Source organism: Ornithorhynchus anatinus, chromosome 9, assembly GCF_004115215.2.
Source record: "Ornithorhynchus anatinus isolate Pmale09 chromosome 9, mOrnAna1.pri.v4, whole genome shotgun sequence".
NCBI classification, from domain to species: domain Eukaryota; kingdom Metazoa; phylum Chordata; class Mammalia; order Monotremata; family Ornithorhynchidae; genus Ornithorhynchus; species Ornithorhynchus anatinus.
The window spans coordinates 16,356,343-16,378,325 of NC_041736.1; the positions used below are offsets into that span (position 1 = coordinate 16,356,343).

The 21,983-nt window shown below is 41.3% G+C and overlaps 1 protein-coding gene across 1 annotated transcript in view; it reads left to right on the forward strand.

Annotated features, from left to right (window-relative positions):
- MYO3B (myosin IIIB) overlaps positions 1–21,983 on the forward strand; it is a 262,024-nt gene extending 240,041 nt beyond the window's left edge. Inside the window, exon 33 of the mRNA XM_039913176.1 lies at positions 21,904–21,983. The gene's annotated coding sequence lies outside the window, so the exon portion shown is untranslated. The remainder of the gene's footprint in view (positions 1–21,903) is intronic.

Below are 21,983 nucleotides of genomic sequence, written 5' to 3' on the forward strand. Positions count from 1 at the left end.
AACAGATATACCCCTAGTAGCACTCCTAACAATAAGCTGCCTGGTGGCTAGGGAGGTGGCGAGGATGTCTGCTTCCTACTTTTAACCCATGAGAAAATTCCTGAGCTACTCCTGGACTCCTTCCCTAGAGCCCACAAAACAGTATCAGGCATCGTCTTAGTCATTGTAACCCCACTGTCTGTGCCCTGGGGTGCAGAGACTAAAAATAACCCTCTCCAACTCACAGAGTAGGGATAAAGGGATCAGAGGTGACTGCTGGAGTCCATTTGGGTCAAAGAATGGAGATGGATTCCCCCCTTCCCCATTGTAAAAATGATTCCAACTTGTTTCCTAGGTCGGGTTAAATAAAATTTATTGTTATCAGTCCTCCTGTAATGCAAGGGGTTGCATCTTGAGTCACATGTTGAGGAGAAATTATGTTGTAGCACTTACCCCAAATCCAGTGTTAGGTGTGCACAAACATTTTTAAATACATCCCAACATATTGTATCCAGAGAGACATGGATTGTTGAAAGAATGTTTCCTAATTTCCCAAAAGCTTTCTAGCCAAAATGCATAATGAAAACTCCCCTTATGGAAGAAATTATTGTAATTAGATACCTACATTGTGAAACATTTATTTAAAAATCACTGTGATCACTGTACAGTGCTTGTCGAAAAAGGATAGGAAGAACAAAAGTAGATACTCTAGTAATGTATCTAAGATTTTGTGGGGACTTTTTTATGTTTGTGGATTTTTATACATTTTTTGTCTTCTATTATAAGTTTGGTTTCAGCTGAGATTCAAGATCATAGAAAATGTTAATGGGCAAAGCCAATATTAGAGCTTTCAGCTCTTGAATTTTCATTACCCCAAGGGTCTGCCTGTATCCCTCCTAGTAAATAATCATTACATAAATACCCTACTATGGTACCTTTTTTATGGTACTTGCTGAGCACTTACTTTTTGCTAAGCACTAGAACATTGTTTTTCATTGTGACATTTTTCTCAGGTGACTAATTCAGAACTTAGTAATCAGTATGAAATATAACTTTATAAAGAACAAGTCCTACCTGATTTAGGAATATAGCAGACTGACCTCTTATGGCAGAAAGGCAGGCTTTGTTAATTGAGGGAAAATTAAAGGCAATCTAGCCTAATTGTAGGATGGTTTTTATCACGTCTCATATAACGTATTCCATAATGCTGCTGTAAATCACACGGTTATTAAGTGCACTATTGTTGCTTGGTTATTCCCAAGTAATTTTTACCAGTGGATCATGAGGGAGTCCAGTGAGGCTGGTTCTGAGTCCAGTGTTGTTTAACATGTGCTCTGAGTCTTGGATGATGGAATAAAAGAAATGATCATTATATTTGCAGGTAATAAGCTGGACAAGAGGAGCATTGTCAGGGAGGGTGAGGAGGTGAATCCAATATGACCTTTGGCAAATTGGAGGAGTGTCCGAAACAAACAAAAGGAAAATCAGTATGAATGAATGAAAAGTAATACACCAGAGGAGACAATCTGAACAAATACAAGCTATAAATACGAGATTAGGAATAGTTGGCTATGTGTGAGCCTGCCAGAAAAAAGATCTGAGGGCCCATAATGGAATGCAGATGACCCAACATCAACAAAATAGCACTGTAGTTTAAAAAACGGGCTCAACCCCTGAGGACATAAATAGTTGTATGGCATGGAGGAACCATAGGGTAATCCTTCCAGTATGTCCAGCAGTGGGGATCTCCTTTTGATAGATACAATCCCAAAGTTAGACTGAGGATATGAGATTGACACTGGAAGTTTGTAAAGCTCTGGGCATCAAGGAGAGACCAGGATCATAGATTTGGACCTCACTCTAACACCACCTTTTTGGCTTTTTGGTTCCTTGGATAGTGCACCCAGAATGAAGGTTTTATTTCCTCAAATTAGGTCTGCAGTGTCATCCTGAGATGAGAAGTCAATGAATAAGCATTTCAAAGGAAAAACTTGTCTACTAGGATTATGAAACCAGCATCTAGTTTGGTTAGCAATCTGGATCTCTCTGATTACTGATCTGAGTTATGCACTAACCTATTCAGGTTTCTGTGAGCATAATATATTGAGGAAACATTAAAAGAAAAATAAATTAACTTCTATAGATTCTTCTGTGGCTTCATATTGGCAATTCAAAGAAGGTTTTTTCAACCTTGTAAGTGCAAAAGGAACAAGAAATTATTCTTGAGCCAGAGATGGAGATTCTAAGGCCTGTAGATTAATAACCTTAGAAATAGAAATTAATAGTATTTACTGAGAAGCTACTATGTGTAGATCTCTGTCCGAAGCACTTGAGAGAGTACAATAGAATTCATAGATGTGCCCTCAAAGACCTCGCATTCTAGCAGAGAAGACAGACACCAAAATAACTTAAAGATAGGAGGAAAGAAAAAGAAGAGATAGAAGTTCATACTTAAGTAATAAAGTCTGTAAAATATGTACCTAAAAGCAATGGGAAGTTGTGAGTGTTAGAACCCCACTGTAAAGTAGCCTAGTCCAAGTGACAAATGATCGCATTTATCATGTCTCTTACCCCTATCTTCATAAACAAAAGTAGTTAAATCTAAATATTGTCATCATCTTCATTCTTGTTCAAACTACCAATTAGTCTATGAACACCTGTTGTGTTACATACTTTCTAAGATAAAGCATGCAAAGACTCTTCTAGCCAACAGGGAGCCATTAACTCCCCTAAAATTTTATTCAGAGATTGCAGAGCTAAATGCAACCCTTTTCGGGAACCATGAGTGTTTGTGATTTTCCCTAGAGGACGTTCATCCTGGGGGAGTTCTTGCATGTGGAAAAATGACTTACAAACAGCATTCTTCATCTCTGAGTAATCCACATTCCTTTCACCACACTTGCCTGGGGCAGTGAAGCTATGCCCAATTTCCTGTCCAGTTTAAGAGGATCCTGCAGTCCTTAGCTTTAGAAGATTGGCCACAAAGTTAGAAAATGCCCTTTCTAGGGTTCAAGGTCTTTTGATTAGAGAAAGGTAAGGCAAAGTTTGAAATCTTGTTTTGTCTTATGCCGTCGAGTCATCTCCAACCCACAGTGATGCCATGGATTCATCGCTCCCAGAACACCCCACCTCCATCTGCAGTAGTTTTGATAGTATATACACAGAATTTTCTTAATAAAAATATGGAAGTGGTTTACCATTGCCTCCTTCCGTGCAGTAAACTTGAGTCTCCACCCTAGTCTTTCTCCCATGCTGCTGCTGCCCAGCACAGGTGAGTTTTGACTTGTAGCAGATCGCCTTCCACTCTCTAGCCACTGCCCAAGCTAGGAATGAATGGGTATGTCTCTGTTTGACTCTCCCTCCCACAGTCGAGACTGGTAGAGTACTGGAAATTCTCCACGTGCAGCTCTGAGAGGGGAAGCTTGAAATGGTTGATGATAAAACGAACACTGATGATATCAGAAAAATGTTACTACCTTTGAATTTCTGGGCCATTTCCAGGCATTTAATATGTTGTGTGGAGCCTCCCATTTCAGGAGAAAATATTTGCTTTCCATATAATATGAATTAGAATTCTACTCTGGACTATATTAGACCCAGAAATGAATTTGGAATTATTTTTGGTCCCACAGTTCCACAATAGGGAAAAACCAGGCAAGTGGATAATAGCAATAATAATAATAATAATAATAGTGATAGTTGTAAATCACATACTATACACCAAGCACTATGCTAAGGACTGGGATAAATACAAGATAATCACATGGGACACAACTCTTGATTGAGAGTAAATTCAAAATGTGTGTGAAATTGTATCCATATTCTCTAATAACCGTGATTATGAAATACAGTTGTTCTCCAGTGCAGGCAGAAGGGGAGCAGGAAGTATAATAGTGGTACTTTTGATTAATGGTGAAAGAAAAACTGGGGAAAATAAAATGGTGACTGTTCCTGAGCTAGGTCAGGGTGAATTGTTTGTTGAGCTCATTAAGACTAGAGCCTTGAGAGAAAACCCAAAAAGGGAGCAGTGAGGCTTAGTAGAAGGAGCATGACCTGGTACTCAGGGGACCTGGTTCTGATCTTGTCTCTGTCAATTGCCACCATGTGACCTAAGCAAGTCACGTAACTTTCTGTACCTCACTTCCCTCATCTGCAAAATGGGGATTCAATGCCTGTTCTCCCTCCTACTTAGACTGAAAGCTCCAGTGAGACAGAATTGTGTCCAACCCGATTAACTTGTACTTTCCCAAACAGTTAGTACAGTGCTTTGCAACAGTAAGCACTCAATAAATATGATTGAATGAACTTGTACCTACCCCAGCACTTAGAACAGCTGCCAGCAGCCACAGCCCCTCCTCGCCTTATTTTTTTCCAACCTTAGGCCCTGATCTGCATGCCTGGCACCTTCTTCAGCAGCTGGCTGGCACTTCAGCCAACCTCATAACCCTGCTTGCCATTACAGCCATTGCTGCCTCCACCCTCTCACCCCCAGAAAGCTCACTCCTTCTCCACAGCCACCGTGACCCTGCCACCCACTTCCTCCAAGAGCTTGTTCACCTCAAGTGTGGGTGGGTCACCAGCAGTCCACTTATAATTTTTGTTTGTTTGCTTTACCTTCATCACCAAATGAAAGGCTCTTGAGAAATTAATTGGTCCACTCCATTTGTTGCCTAGGAAATTTGAAAAATACATCTGAAGTGTACGATTCAATAAATGGTAAATCCTGAAATACAAAAAGGATTTACTTATCCTTCCAGCCATTACTGCACAATGAAAACATGGATACATGCAACAGTGAGTGTTTGGGAATGTATACATGTTATAGGGTTTAAATATTTGGTGACTTATGAGGTTTTTAAAGACTAGCCCATGCACGTACTCCATGGTGACATGAGGTTTGCTTAGATAATAGTTAAAACAACTAACTGGGTTCTTGGATTTCTGAGCTCCATTTCCTCCTTTACTGCAGATAGCTGAAATTAACTTGCCATTTTTTCCTACGTGAATATGAGGCCTTGTGGTCTAGAGACCTCACCTAAATTAATGTGCATGGATTTTTCCCAGCATTTAAAGAGTATTTTTTACATTGCAGATGCTTAATAAGCATTATTATTTATTGACCGATAATTCTATGAGCATAAGCAAGTAACATCTTTTCACCCTAATTTTCCCACTGTGAAAGTAACAATAGTTTGTAGACCATTTTGAGAGATGTTGTTTCTGTTCATTCAATAGTATTTATTCAATAGTATTTATTGAGCGCTTACTATGTGCAGAGCACTGTACTAAGCGCTTGGGATGAACAAGTCGGCAACAGATAGAGACAGTCCCTGCCGTTTGACGGGCTTACAGTCTAATCGGGGGAGACGGACAGACAAGAACAATGGCACTAAACAGCGTCAAGGGGAAGAACATCTCGTAAAAACAATGGCAACTAAATAGAATCAAGGCGATGTACAAGTCATTAACAAAATAAATAGGGTAACGAAAATATATACAGTTGAGCGGACGGGTACAGTGCTGTGGGGATGGGAAGGGAGAGGTGGAGGAGCAGAGGGAAAAGGGGAAAATGAGGCTTTAGCTGCGGAGAGGTAAAGGGGGGATGGCAGAGGGAGTAGAGGGGGAAGAGGAGCTCAGTCTGGGAAGGCCTCTTGGAGGAGGTGATTTTTAAGTAAGGTTTTGAAGAGGGAAAGAGAATCAGTTTGGCGGAGGTGAGGAGGGAGGGCGTTCCAGGACCGCGGGAGGACGTGACCCAGGGGTCGACAGCGGGATAGGCGAGACCGAGGGACGGCGAGGAGGTGGGCGGCAGAGGAGCGGAGCGTGCGGGGTGGGCGGTAGAAAGAGAGAAGGGAGGAGAGGTAGGAAGGGGCAAGGTGATGGAGAGCCTTGAAGCCTAGAGTGAGGAGTTTTTGTTTGGAGCGGAGGTCGATAGGCAACCACTGGAGTTCTGTTCCTTCCTCATAGTTTGTCTTTTGCCTGCTTGATATTGAAAATATTTTCTACTGTTATGAAGCCCTTGGTTTTTCTATCTGTATACAAGAGGTGACATTTTGTGGAAGCATAATAATAGTTAAAAAGGATTCTTGCCATGTTGAGTTTTTTCCCCCTGCACTGGAATTGATCCCCAAATTATAATAATGTGAAGATTACAGTAAAGTTGAAGCCATTCATCTGAAGCTCATTGCCGATACCATTGGATGCCATACCCAGCTGGCTAAAGGGATTGAAATATTGCAGTGACCATCTTTCCATAGCTACTGGGCCAAGCTTAGCTCACTGCCAATAAGCCCAGTGAATTAGCCACAGAGAACCCTTGTCAGCTGCCAGGCTCTAAATTGGAAACCGGGAAGTCTTCCTTCATCACTTCATCAAGCCAATTCTCGGCCAAAGGTGGTTGACTGCTAGAAGTGTTACAGGACTCATGGGTTTCTGGGAAAAGTAAGCTACTCTTACAAGAAAGACTATGTGGCTGAATTAATGTTTCTGTAGTTCCATTGTTGCTTTGGAGCAAATGACTTCCTGCAGGAGAATCTTCCAGTCAAACTCTGGTCCAAAACTTTGACATACTACCTCTCACACTCCTTAAATGAAGGTGAGGAAGGTGTGCTCTGTCCCCTTGTAGATGACCATATTTTGGTGAGTTCAGAATGGACCAGGAGTAAGCCTGGCGCAAGGATCATGAACAGGATAAGAAAAGCAGGAAAGGCAGAAAGATAGAGAGCAAGAGACAGAGATATCCCTGTGGGACCCAGGGCCCTTAGGCCAGGTCAGATCAACCCAAAGCCAAACCTTCCCCAAAGTCTGCCCACCCTCCCCATTACAGCCCTTCAAATCTGACCCACTAGAGTAGACTAGATTAGCCAACTAAACTAAACTTCTTGTGGTAGGGATTGTGTCTACCAACTCTATGGTATTGTACCCTCCCAAATCAATGGATAGAGCATGGGCCTGAGAGTCAGAAGGACTTGAATTCTAATCCCGCCTCTGCCACTCATCTGCTGTACAACCTTGACAAGTCACTTAATTTATCTGTGCCTCAGTTATCTCATCTGTAAAATGGGAATTAAGACTGCAAGCCCCATGTAGGACATGGACTATGTCCAACCTGATTAGCTTGTATCTACCCCAATGTTTAGTATAATGCCTGGCACAGAGTAGGCACTTAATAAATGCCATAAAAATAAAAAAATAAAGAGGGCTTAGTACAGTGCTGTCTACAGTAAGCATTTAATAAATACCATTGATAGACTAAGTGATTAACCGAGAGTGCCACAATGTTAACAAAAGACAGTGCCATGAATTTATTTCCAGGGGTCACTTTGGCCCAACCTTCCCCCTGCCACAGAGCCCCCGGATGTGAATTTGGAGTTAATCCCAATGTTGCTAAACTCACTTCCAGGACAGAAGCACCTCGGATGCCAGAGTTCAGGTAGACTGGACTGAACTGAGCCCCAGGACAGGACTGGGTTCCAGGCTGAGCATGGGCATGATCTGAGCTGTACTGGCTTCTGAATATCTTGTAAAGTCCTGCAGGACTTTAGCCACCATTCCCATCTTGTCCAGAAAATTGGATGCCTAGCTCCCAGTTAACATCAACTCCCCTAGAAGTGATTAGGGAATGTCGAGGCCTCAAGATTTGGAACGAGCCGGCAACGAGTTATCTTTGGAAAAAAAATTGACCATAACAATACATTGTATATACAATCTATAAGTAGGCACTGGTTTTGTAAGGAGATTATATTACTCTCATTTTTATAGAAAGCAGATTCGGTATATCGTAGGTGGCAATTGATTCAGCTACAGTCTGCTGATGAGTGTGGAAACAGTTTAGGTAAATAGGTTCTAAAATAGCTGTGCAAAAAAACTGTTAACAGCACTTGACACATAGGAGCATTAGGAGGAGTTAATGCACTAGCATTTTAACACTGGAGGCTTGGGTCCAAGAAAATAATCAATGGGCTTCTCTAAATCTACTCTTGGAGGGTGACTACCCTTCCTTTTATAGTTATTAGGGTCTTTGGTTCACCCTGTTGAAGGCGCCATGCTAGAAATAACAAAGGAGACTCTAGTCCAGCCTGAGGTGTAGAAAAGAAGTTTCCCCCAATCTGCTAGTCCCAATTTGCCTGCATTTTATACAAAAACATCAGAGAGTCTACAGATTTCATTTGTCAAATTTACATGTAGAAGAGAATTCTCAGGATTCCCCCCTTTAACATTCCTTATTTCCATCAGTTTCCAAAACTACTTAATATTGCCTAGAACAACTCTTGAGTGTTCAGATCAGTATTTTTGCTTTGTAATCCGAAGCTAGACAAAACTTATTACAGCATTATCTAGGCCTCCTTACATCACGGTTAATTAGTTAGCATTTGTAAAATGCTTTGAAGAGGAAAAGCCTAAAGAACTGCTAAGAATTATTAAGTATTATGAGAGGAAACATTATAAAGTAGGTAAATTGTTAACATCAATTTGTTCTGTAGCATTTCCTACTCTCTGTTTCTTGACATTTAACATTTTTAGTGGCTGAGCTTTAGAAAGCAGTGGGATTTTGGGTGTCCATTGCAATTGTCGACTACATATAGAATTTAGTCCTGTTCCATTTTGTCCTTTGACTAAATTAACCAATTAGAGATGGGTATTGATCTAATAACAGCGAAGAGATTTAACATCGTCCATGGCTTATGTTTCTCAAAACAATTAGCCATCGGTGTTTCTACAGTCACTACTGTCCAGATTTATAAAATAAAACCAATCTGAGGGAGCTATGTATTTAGTTATCTTTAATTAGCATTTTAGCATGGCTCAATAAAATGCAAAATGCATTCATGAAATGTGTCTTGGTTTAATAGTGAGTGCCCCAACATCACTTTAGCATTGAGCATTTTACACTACTTTGCATTAGTTTGTACAGACCTGGCAGAACAGTTTAGGACTGCATATTATGTAGAGTATTCTTGCATTTTGCTGTCATCAGACTGAGTGAAACTTCTGAAACCCTAGTCCTAGTCCCTGTCTTCTCACCCCAGCCCATGCCCCTCCATATCTATAGAGGACAGATGGACAGAGAAAAACTGCACCTACAGCTGCATTGGCAGAGCACCATTGCCTGCTTGTTGGTAGGGTGAGCTTCACTGAAGTAAAAAGGTCCCTAAATGTTTGACTATAAAAGCTATTTAAATTCAGGGAACTATATATCAAGCACATTCAAAACATTTCTTTTAAAAAAAAAATGAGGAAAAGCAAACCAAACTATTCTTATGGTCCCTGACCCCCTATTACCAAACACCACTTCAGTTACATCGAAGTTAATCCCAGCTCAGTTAAGGGAAACTCATCCTTATTAAAGTAACATTAACTGCTCCTTTTTATTGATCTTCTCTTTCAGTTTAATGATCGGAACTTTCTGATGTTTTAATAATATCCTTACAGGCTTTATCTCAATTTACTTCACTGTATTACTGAAAGATGCTTTGGAAACTAACTTAGCATAAACATTTTGCAGATGTCTTTAAAGGGTAGGCATAAAGATTCGACTGCACTACATGTTAACAAAGATGGCTGAAAAACTCTAAAAGATAAAAGGGAGCCTGGAGTGTGAACATCAAAGAATTGTTAATGACAAGAAATACCATTAGGGTTAGCATTTCTTTTGTTTCACCCCCCCTCACACCTGCCGTGTGTTGTGATCTAAGCCTTTGTTCAAAATTCTGAATTACCTCCATTAGCATTTATAGAAAAATGGTTGCAAAACAACAGAAATGTGCTTTCTGCTTTCCCTGTTACTTGAAAAGTCAGAAATTAGTTCTCTCTTTGTAGGTTTCCTTCCAGTTGCTCTATACCTTCCCGAGAAACTACTGAGGTCAAAGAGACTTGATTGCAAATGAGCTTCGTTGCAGTGTGAGGATAGCTTTTGTTACTGAAAGGAGAGGAAATATAAGCAACGAGGAGAAGCTCAAATAAGAAGCTCAGACATGAGCAATAGCAAAATCAGAGCGTGAAATTCAGATTAGCCCTCCACAGGCTGGGAGAGGAAGGGGGTATTGGAAGACTTGGCATGGCTAAAGGTGTAACCTGTTTCATTTGGCCCCTGAAAAATTTTAACAGATGGTGGGACCAGCTGTCTTTTTCAGCCATTTAATAAACTCTTTGGTGGTAACAGTTTGGAAAGTAGGGGTTTTGAGTTTTAAGCCAGAGGAGAAAATAAAGAAATCTGTCTCAGTTGCATTTGCCAAGTAGTAAAGTCTGGAAACATTATGAAAAGTTAAAGTGAAAAATCTAATCGATGATCCTGTCTTCATCATCTGTTTAAAAACAGTAAACAGCAGCAACACAAACAAATCCCTTGCTGCCCAAGAGGATAACTAAATGCAAAAATGCCTTATATTGGTGCCTTTACCTTGGATTTTAATTTTCTTCTTTAAAAACTTCAAGTAAATGACAAATTAACTGCATTTTGATCCAACTATATACAACACTGGAAAAATAGCAAAAATGACTTTTTTATTAGAATTTGCTACTTACATAAGATAAACAACCTGTCAAGATGAATGAATCAGTCAGTGAACTCAATCCAACTTACATAATTAGTCTAAAATGGCAGAGAAGTTGCTTGGGTAAAAATACACAAGGCTCAAATCCAGGCTACATTTGTAAAGTCCACTTCCTTTAGTAAACAGTCTTACTAAAATACACTGATTGCTTTTACTTTGACCAAAAGTAATGTTTGAATTAACATTTTCAAAATAATAGTTAAATGACAACTCTCAATTACAGGAGATGGTTTATTTACAAAGCATATTGGGCTGTGTTAGGACAGAACAAATCGTTGTACACATTTACATGCTCCCCAGCTGAGTAACAACCCCTCCATTTGACAGGAGCTTTGTTCTGTCTCCAGGTCTATTATAGGTCCTAGATTGTTTGCCCTTAATAAATTGCAACAACAAGACAGGAACCCTTTTTTAAGTTAAGAAAAATGCAGCACGTGTGTTCAAATGGTTTCAGCGGAGGGAGTTTTAATAGAGACAGCAGAAATCAAATCGAGTAAATCGTATCGGCTCTGCTTTAAGATTCACGTTCCTAGCTGTTAGGAAGCTTGGCATCTAAACAGGTAGCAAAGGATGAAATACAGTAGAATGATGCTGTATAAAATGGCAGGAATGTGATTTGTTCCATAAAGCTGAGAGCTGGGGCCTCTCTCCAGCTCATCAATGCTTTTTCAAAGGCCTCAGTCAACTTAACCTCTCTCTTGTTGAGGTTTCTCCATTACAAAACAGAACTAATGTTACTTATCACCCAACTCACAGATAAACTAGATTTTTAATAGATTGATATCATATTATCATCATCATTAGCATTAATAATAACAATAATTGTGATATTGTTAAATGGTTACTATGTGCCAAGCACTGTATGCTGGGGTAAATAGAAGATAATCGGGTCAGACACAATCCCTATACCAGCTGGGGCTCACAGTCTAGGTAGGAGGAAGCCCAGGCATTTAATCCCCATTTTACAGATGAAGAAACTGAGTTACAGATAGTCAATCAATGGCATTTTGGGGGTACCTGCTGGGTACAGAGCACTGTACTAAACACTTGGAAGAGTACAATACAGTAGACTTCCTAGACATGACCCCTGCCCTCAAGACGTGTTAAGGTCACAGCAGCCAAATGGTGGAGGTGGGATTAGAACCCAGGGCCTCTGTCCTAGGGCTCATGCTCTTTCTACTAGGCCAGGCTACTGAATATCCTGTAGACTATAAGCACCCTGTGGGCAGAGATCATGTCTACCAACTCTGTTGTATTGTACTTTCCCAAGTACTTATTTCAGTGCTTAGCACACAGTAAGTGCTCAACAAATACCCTTGATTTATTAATTGATTCATTCACTGAACCCTTTCACACTGATGGCTTAGCCCTAGCAGGAACTCCCCAACTTTGGGCTGTTTCACCACCATCACAGTGAAGTAAGGGTTAGACTTTATTGGTGTGGGGGAGGGAAAGAGAAAGATGTCCAAAAGAGGCCATCTTCCCCAATAAATTCCTCCACTCCCTTAGTTTCATCTGAACTGCCAACTGAGCACTTTGAATCAAACACATACTTACAGCCACGTTTAGCACTATACTGTTACTTAACATATATTATTGATTGATTATTGATAGAATGTAACATGGGATACATGAAAAAAATGTAGCATAATTCTGTAAAAATGGAAAAAAGAATGGCCAACCAATAAAGAACAATACTGGCTGTTAACCTAGATCCCTCATGTCCACCCACTAATACCACAACCTCATCCCTACATAGGAAGAGGGGAGAGAGGAAGGGACCTGTCACCTCTATTAGCGTGGGCCCAAGTAATGGCTGTGGTGGAGAGTTTCTACAGCATATAGATGCCCTGTGACCCTGGTGTCAGGGTTAAGCAAACACCTAATGTCTCAGCAATATTATGCAATATACTAGCTGTTGTGTGTTTGGTTCACACCTTCTGTTGGAAATGTGTAAAATTCATTAGTCTTTGGCCAACAGAGGCTTTCTGTTATTGCTCATTAATTGGAGAGGCTCTGCTTAACCACACCGTACTGGACTCCATTCTAAGAGCTGCATTTTTGTTTTCTGTGACTGTGGCTAAGCTTTTTCCTCAGTTCAGGTAACAGATAAGTGACTTCCTCATGGGGATCTAATTTTCACAATGTCCTTCAGGGTTTCCCTTTTCCTATGTTCTTACAGAGTCACTTTTTGCACATGTATTTAAGATATCTAAAATCAGCAAGTGTCATAAGGTTTGACACTAAAACCAAAGCAGTAAATCAATCAATCAATGGTATTTATCGAGTGTTTACTGTGTGCAGAGCACTGCACTAAGCACTTGGGAGAGTACATTATAACGGAGTTGGTAGACACCTTCCCAGCTCACAATGAGCTTGCAGTCTAGAGAGAATGGTACTATCTTTCTTCAATACCTCAGAAAAGGAAGGAAATATGGGACTTTGCTACCAGACATCATTTTAGTCTAAATCCTTTAATAATGTAGCTCCCTTAGGATGGCTGAGACATATGTTATCCAAATAACTCTAGGAATATGCAAGTTACAGTGCTAGAGAGATTTTTGAATCCCAGGCACCTGTTCATTTGAGATTAGTTGATTACTGGGTTCTTTGAAGAGAAAGTAGACATTTTATTGTTTCAAGCCTGTGTCCCTGGAGTAGCAGTAGAACTTGCTTTGAAGAAAGACACTTGCTAGCTAACTTGCTCTCTGAGAAGAGGTAGGAAAAATAAAGTGAAATGCAAGATTCAAGTTTAGGATTTTTTTAAAATTTCCCTTTAATAAATGTAATAACCTTTTCCAGCGAGAAGACTCCTATATCCTTAAACATATAGTCACTGGCGTTCAGTGCTGTGCAAACCCGGGTGAGTTGGCCCCTTCATTCTCAGTAAAAGTGGCCTCCAACTGCTTAGCTCAGAGGTGATTCCCAGTGGTCTGAGGGAACCATTTAGATAGTAATGACATAATAGAGATTGTCAAGAGGTCAGAAATAAATGTGTTTTGACCTATAGATTTATTTGAATAGGCTAAAGCATCATGGCTCTTGCCCTAGATTTCACTGTACAGTCTGGGAATTGTGCTGCAGCAATAATATAAGAATACTGAGGGTTTATGTAGTGCTTTTTTCTTCAAAGAGCTCAAAAGAATTAGTTGATCCCTTACCCAAGAGCATATGGAATTAGCATTAGTAAATTACTATGATTCTTTTTCATCAAATTCAAGTATCTACTTAAAAAAAACCTGTCTCCTGGCAGAAGGCAATAGCAGCAGGCTTCTGCATGACTTTTCTTTCTCAGCTTTTAGTCTAGATTCCTTTCATTTGCCTGCATTGGGACTGTCTCAAGATAAGGTAGATATCCACAGAGTCACGTATTTTTGGATCTGCCCACGGCAGGGTTGTGAGCATAAAACTTTGCTTTCCATTACTCTTTGATAATGAAAGAGCTGTATTCCTATTATTTGAAACAGTTGTGGCCAGATGGAGGTATAATATAAATGTGGCAATATGCAGGAAAGTTGTTGGATAGACTCTCTAAGGCCCCAAATCTTACGTTTGACTGAAGAATAGATAGAGCACGGGCAACAGCAATTAAAATCTCAACTCTGTCCAGGGGGAGACTCTCTCTGTAGGAGTGAAACGATAATTTGGTCTCCACAGCGATTCAGTCCTTGGCCTGTCTGCTGAGATTGGATGAAGGGTGACAATTATAGTGATGGTTTTTTGATGTGAGCACCTGTCCACTGGAAACTGGCTAAGTCCAGCACATTTTACTAAGACTTTGAAAACCCCAGTGGATGGAGGCATCTTCTTACCAATCCTGACCAAATTAGTTACCTATAGTCAGTCACAAGATTACTATTGTAATCTCATCCTATTGGTGGACTAGCACTTAGTGAAATTATCATCTTTGCCCAAAAGAACTCCTGAAGTCTCACCTCCTCCTGACTACCCTCCTGCCAACACCAACTCCCACTTCAGCATTGTGGTGGCGTGAAATAGTAAGAAGTAGAATGTCTCCTGGAGCAATGCCATCAGGGTTAAGTTTTCTGACCAAAGTGCCACAGAAAGTGTCAAGCAGGATGGAGAGACTAAACTGAAATTCTGATGATAGCTGGCTAAGGTGAGTGGTGAAGACCACAAGTGGCTACTGAATCTATTATTCTGATAACAGCCTGCAGGTCTTTATCACTGCAGCATGACATCAACTCTTAGGTATGGTCTCTTTCCTTGCAATTGGGTTTTGAATGTAGATTTCTCATAAGTACTTCACAGTGTGCTGCACTCCCACATACCTGCTTGGATATTGCATCCACTGTCTCAGTGGAAACAAGGTTGGCAGCAAGTGACACTGTGCAAACTGCTAGCATAATAATCAACTCCTTCCCTTGGGTTCTCCAGCCTGAAGTCTTCATGTCTGGACTGAGGCTTATCAATCAGCTTCATCATCGTCATCCTCCTGATATCATCCTATCTGAACTTTAAATTTCCATTACTTAGCTTTTCCTTCACCCCACCCAAAATTCACTAGTCCCATTGCTAGAACCTAGTGTAATGAGTCAAACACTGATCACCTGAATGTTGATTATCCTCTAGACTGTAAGCTTGTTGTGGGCAAGGAACATATCAACCAACATTGTTATATTGTACTCCCCCAAGTGCTTACTACAGTGCTCTGCACACATTAAATGCTCAATAAGTGCTACTTGTCTGCTGTGTGACCTTAGACAAGTCACTTAACTTCTCTGTGCCTCAGTTACCTTATCTGTAAAATGGGGATTAAGACTGTGAACCCAATGTGTCCAACCTGATTACCTTGTATCTACCCCAGTGCTTAGAACAGTGCTCAGCACATAGTAGGTGCTTAACAAATACCAGAATTATTAATAACTTTGATTGAGAACTTTGGGGTCATTCCAGTCCCATCACTGCGTCTCCACCATAAATATTGTTTTGTTAGAAGATAGGCAATAAGTGTTGAGGTTGGGATTTTATTGTTCTTTAAATCTTTTCTCAGGGGTACAGATTGTCCCCAGGCAGTGTCTCAGAACAAAATGAGTCCAAAGGAAGTGTCTCCCCAACTAGGATTTTTCTGCTGGCTGCATCTGTGCCCTAACTCCCTAGAGCATTTTTAGTCCATTACTGCCCAGTTGGGTGATGGCACACTTAGGGCAGGGGGAAGGGGAATTAGCAGAAGGTCCTCAGGATGACATTAGCATTTCTCATATTCTGAGCAAAGGAAATAGAGCACGGGACTGGGGGTGGGGCCAGAGGAGGGGAGCATTTGCAGTGAGTATACAAAGTAAGGGAGGGACATCTTTGGGAGGTGCTTGGGAGCCTGGATTTAAAATTTATACCACTGCCCTCTCTTATTCACAAAAGCTCCATTCACTAACGAAAAGTACAGTAACAAAAAATAAATCCATAGAAGACAGAAAGTCCTCAGCATGCAGTTTCTAGAGAGGGAGGGAAAGAACGAGGGGCAAATATGAGATCCCAAGCATATTTCTCCCCAGACACAGAGCAAGTGTGTTAGCTTTGTCCTCATCTTCATCAACTTTATTTACTTTAGGTACAGAGTACTGTACTAGTGCTCGAGAAACATACCAACGTATAAAATTTGATTCCTGCCCCCAGGGAGCTTATACTCTAATGGTGAAGGCAGGGGGCTATAAATTGAGAAAAATACAAGAGTGAAAGGCTCATATGAGGGCACAAGCTGGGGTGTAACCGGAAGAGAGCAGATAGGTAAGAGGGAGACTGCTGAAGGTCACAAGATTTTGTTCAATGCAAGAAGCAGCAAGAGACACTGGGAGTTTTTCAATTGTCTTCCTATTGCTTATTTTGAGATACGAGGCTTTTCAAGGCAAAAAGAAATTTATGTTCTCCTTTCATTAACTTGAACAGAGAACAATGCAGAGCTACTCTATTCTTCTGGCTGTGACTTCCTCTTCCCTTCCCTCCTCTAAATACCTGCCCACATTGGCCCAAGATGGCCCATGCCCATCCACAGGTACAAAGAAGACTGCGTGTGTAAGGTTAATGACAGTGAGTGAAATAACCAATGCTTCTGGTTATCCATGCTTAATGCTTGCTAAATAGTGGTGAAGAGCCTAGGGAGGGCTTTGACAATAGGAAGTCACAGAATTGTGATATCATTCATTCCCCAGAGTGGTGCCATTGTACCTTGGAGACCTTTCTCATCTGGGACTGGAAGCAGAAAATGTAGAAACCCTTTTTTTAGTAGCAGCAACTGGGTATGAGTGGGCTTCCTGACTGGCCTTTAGGGATTAGTAGTTGGCTACCCTGTTGGGATGTTTTGGCTGATGCAGAACTGCCCATGGGACTGATTTGGGGTCAGGACACTGATAGACTTCTTTGTTTTCCCAAATTCTGTCAACTGTTATTTTGAATATTGGGTAATTTTTCCTATAACAACAAGTTCTTAAAGACAATAAGCTTTCTATGTTAATGGGTGGTGCTCTCATTGTGTCCTCTTTGTTTGATATGAAAATGAGCATCCTAGTTATGTAACCACACCACATTCAAATAAAGATGCATGTGTGTACTGCACACGTAATAAAGTTGCAGCTACCCTAACCAAGCATAAAGGTACTTCTGCTATGCACTTTAATCAATTAATGGTATTTGCTGAGCACTTATTGTATGCAGGGCTGTATGCAGGGCACTGTATAAGTTCTTGGGGGAGTACAATACAGCAGAGTTGGTAGATACTTTCATTGCAAAGTCTTTAAAGAACAGGTACCTAGAAAACAAACCTCTTAGTAGAAGTGCTCATCAAAGCAGATTTCATGAACATACTACTTCATATTATTATTCAGTTAAAATAGGTGAAAAACAAGCATATGTGTCCCTTTTTATATTGTACTATCTTTATAATGAAACATTTACCACCTGAATGTTTTGACAACTAAAAAAGCTGCTTTGGTTTTGCCCATTGTCTGTACTAATGAGATTAATGCAGTATAAATACATTGGTAGGTAGCTTTATTTTTGCTTAAACCTTAATTCTAATGCATTTAAGAGTGGATGTCGGCCCGCCACCTAAAACTCAACATGAGCAAGACTGAGCTCCTCATCTTCCCTCCCAAGCCCGGTCCGCTCCCAGACTTCTCCATCACCGTGGATGGCACGACCATCCTTCCCGTCCCGCAGGCCCGCAATCTCGGTGTCATCCTTGACTCGTCCCTCTCGTTCACCCCACACATCCTATCCGTTACCAAGACCTGCCGGTTTCACCTCTACAATATCGCCAAGATCCGCCCTTTCCTCTCCACCCAAACGGCTACCTTACTATTACGGGCTCTCGTTATATCCCGGCTAGACTACTGTGTCAGCCTTCTCTCTGACCTCCCTTCCTCCTCTCTCACCCCGCTCCGGTCTATACTTCACTCCGCTGCCCGGCTCATCTTCCTGCAGAAACAATCTGGGCATGTCACTCCCCTTCTTAAACAACTCCAGTGGTTGCCTATCGACCTCCGCTCCAAACAAAAACTCCTCACTCTAGGCTTCAAGGCTCTCCATCACCTTGCCCCTTCCTACCTCTCCTCCCTTCTCTCTTTCTACCGCCCACCCCGCACGCTCCGCTCCTCTGCCGCCCACCTCCTCGCCGTCCCTCGGTCTCGCCTATCCCGCCGTCGACCCCTGGGTCACGTCCTCCCGCGGTCCTGGAACGCCCTCCCTCCTCACCTCCGCCAAACTGATTCTCTTTCCCTCTTCAAAACCTTACTTAAAAATCACCTCCTCCAAGAGGCCTTCCCAGACTGAGCTCCTCTTCCCCCTCTACTCCCTCTGCCATCCCCCCTTTACCTCTTCGCAGCTAAAGCCTCATTTTCCCCTTTTCCCTCTGCTCCTCCACCTCTCCCTTCCCATCCCCACAGCACTGTACCCGTCCGCTCAACTGTATATATTTTCGTTACCCTATTTATTTTGTTAATGACTTGTACATCGCCTTGATTCTATTTAGTTGCCATTGTTTTTACGAGATGTTCTTCCCCTTGACGCTGTTTAGTGCCATTGTTCTTGTCTGTCCGTCTCCCCCGATTAGACTGTAAGCCCGTCAAACGGCAGGGACTGTCTCTATCTGTTGCCGACTTGTTCATCCCAAGCGCTTAGTACAGTGCTCTGCACATAGTAAGCGCTCAATAAATACTATTGAATGAATGAATGAATGTACTAATAATACTAAATAGTTATACACTGGATTTTTTCAAAACCTATAAAAGTATTATGCTCATTAACTTTATATTCTCCTGGTGATAGGATGAAATTGTTACCGAGGAAAGTACCCTGAATTCCTACAAAATACGCACTACATAAATACAAGGTATTGTCATTATGGTACAATAATAACAATAAAAAACTTTAGTTCCCATGAGGTTGAGGGATGTACCCAAGATTACAAAAACATTGAGTCCAAAATGAAATTTGAATCTACTCATTCCTAACTGGTCTTCAAACCAAAATGACCATTTTTGTTCTGAAATCAGATACATAATTTCCCATTAGGCCAAATCATCAATAACTGAAATATGGATTATAAATTCAGATTTTGCATAAAAATGTGTAGAATCATATAACTCTCCTTCAGGTTTGAAAATGATGTTACTTACTGGTGGTGAGATTTTATTTGTATTCATAGCCAGCAATACATCCCATGCATGTAAAAATTATTCTTTGCAGCCCTATGGCATTTACTGTCTGGAGTGAACAGTTAAAGAAGCAGCATGGCCTAGTGGTAAAAGCCTGGGTTTAGGAGTCAGAGGATGTGGGCTCTAATCCCGGCCCCGCCACTTGTCCGCTGTGTCACCTTGGGCATGTCACTTCACTTCTCTATGCTTCAGTTACCTCATCTTTAAAATGGGGATGAAGACTGTGAGCCCTACTTGGGACAACCTGATTACCTTGTATCTACCTTAATGCTTAAACAGTGCTTGGCACATAGTAAACGCTTAACAATTCCAAAACTCTGCCAGTGTTGAAAGATTCACTATGGATTTACGAGTGCGGAAAAAACTAGGAAAATATTATTTTGCATTAAAAGAATATTTTAATTTGTTAGCTATACTTACAGCATTTACAAGTTTTACATATACAGGTTGTGTGTTCAGCACAGTCCTAATTAAGCCTCCCCACCAGGGGTTTAGTTGGGGTTGGGAAGGAACTGATGCAAATGATGCTTTCAGCCTCCTCTCCTTATAAGGACATGACCCCAAGGCATCCTTTCCCCTCCCTAGAATTTGTTTTCGAATGCCACTGCCCAGTAAGTAGGAACATCCGCAGTACAATCTGGGAAGATCTAAGCAGGCATGTACTGCCATGTCCAAATCAAGTAGTGAGATGGTGTTTCATTGTTTCACAAAAATGAGACCCCCTGATAACTAAGATTGTCCTAAAACATTATCCCTTGCAAAAAAAACCAAAAACTTCATGATTATCTTTCTTCCAAAAAATTGCTATTCTCTCTGGAAACACAGGTTTCAGCTGTTTTTACTTACTGTTATGAACCTGGTCATGGTCATGGTCATGAAAATCCACCAGAACAGGAACCTTATCACTTTCCCTCCTTCCTGCACATCTCCCCTTATTCCTTTCCCTCCCCTTCATTCTTTTCCTCATTACCAGTTCCTCTTTTTCACCCTCCCCCTGCCTATTTTTTCCTCTCTCTTTTTTCTCTCCCACATCCCTTGACTGCATTCTGATAGGCAACTTCCTGAAGAGAACAGGTACTAAGTAAAAGTGTCAGGGGTGCATTTTGAACAAAACTTGTGCAAAACCGGCCCAGCAGTGATCCTCTGCAGAGCCAGGACCTCATACCTCACAGGCTTGTGAACCAAAAAAGGCACTGATAGAAATGCTATCCTGGATTCCCTTGGCCTCAGCATGAGGCATGGAGAGGACAACATTGTTCTTATAGTTAATCTTATTCTATATCACAAAATACTAGGCATTGCAGGGAATATATACACAGATTAATCTCTGCCCTCGAGGAACTTATTCTAAGAAGCAAAAACAAATATATTATATATTATATATATTAAAAATATATTTACAGAGGGGCTCCACTCTACCATGTTATGTGTCATGCAGAGTAATGCAAGTATCTCATGGACCCTAAATTTTTAATGAATTTTTTTAATGCAATTTCCTCCCAATTCCAAATCTGGGCTCTGTTCCAGCCATATCACATAAACCCCCTCCAGCTCTGGAAATTCCCAGGACAGGGGGTACATTCAGGTACAACCCCTTCTTCCAGCACAATTGCCCCCTCCTCGATTTAGCAAAGAACCCCAGTAACATAACGTCCAGATATGGCATAAACGTATAGAGAATTGGTAACTTGTAAGGCTGATCACTTGAAATAAGCCCTATTGAAAGTGATTAATTTACAGAACTCTTGTCAAAGAAAACATTTGTAATCCGAGCCTGTATTTTTCAAACTTTTACAGCTTTATCATGATTTGTGAATTAACATACACTGTATATATTGGTGTAAGGTGTTCTATGTACTTCAGACCCAAATATAAAAAACAACTGCTTTTGTAGCTTAGTTGGCTTTTTAAACACGTTGAACTGCTGAAACCTCAAAGGTAAATCAGAAGGTATCAGATTGCGGTACCCTTTACTCTCCCATCTTCCGTCCCCATAACACACGCACACACTCACACACACACACTCACACACACACACACACACACACACATAAAATCTTTCAAATTGAAGAGGGCAGAGTTTGATCTCTTCCATGTTGAGAGTTGGGAACAATAGCAGCTTTCTGCTCGGGCTGGACTTCAAACGGCTTGGTGAGTGACTGCTCTAAGTAATACTTTGTTGCAGATCACTGAGGAAATTCACAGATGGCCTTCTGCAACTTTGTGTGCCATTATCACGGTGCAAGTGCCCAGTAGCCTCAAGCACCTTTAACAAAGCAGACATGGTACAGTACGAGACAGATGTGGAAAGTGCGTGATCCCAGGCAATGGGGGAACCCGATAAAAGAAGGGGAGCCACTTGTTTAAAATCCTCTACGAGTTAACAGGCCTTCATCTTCAGGGGTTATGGGACTGAGTTATCAGCCAGTAATTTAAGAATCTGTGACTTTTTCCGTAGTTCTTTCTTCTTTAAGTCAGGGAGGATGTGACTCGGGCAGGCAGAAGCCAAGATGTGGAGAGTGACTTCAAATGCAGGAAGAAAAGTTGGAAGGCAGAGCAACTTGATAGATCCCGAGCTAAAAACTGGGATGCGTTTGAGACCTATGTGGTGCGATGGATCATCTTGTAGAAGTCTTGGGGCGGGTCCGGGGCCTTCCTCGGGGTGCTCCCCCCTCCTGTGTAGTAACCGCCTCTGCACTTCACAGGTTGCCTTTTGTTTCCCTTTGCCTTCTGCCCGCCGGGAGGAAAACCGCGCAGAGTTGTGAAAGCCAAATTTTCCTGGTCC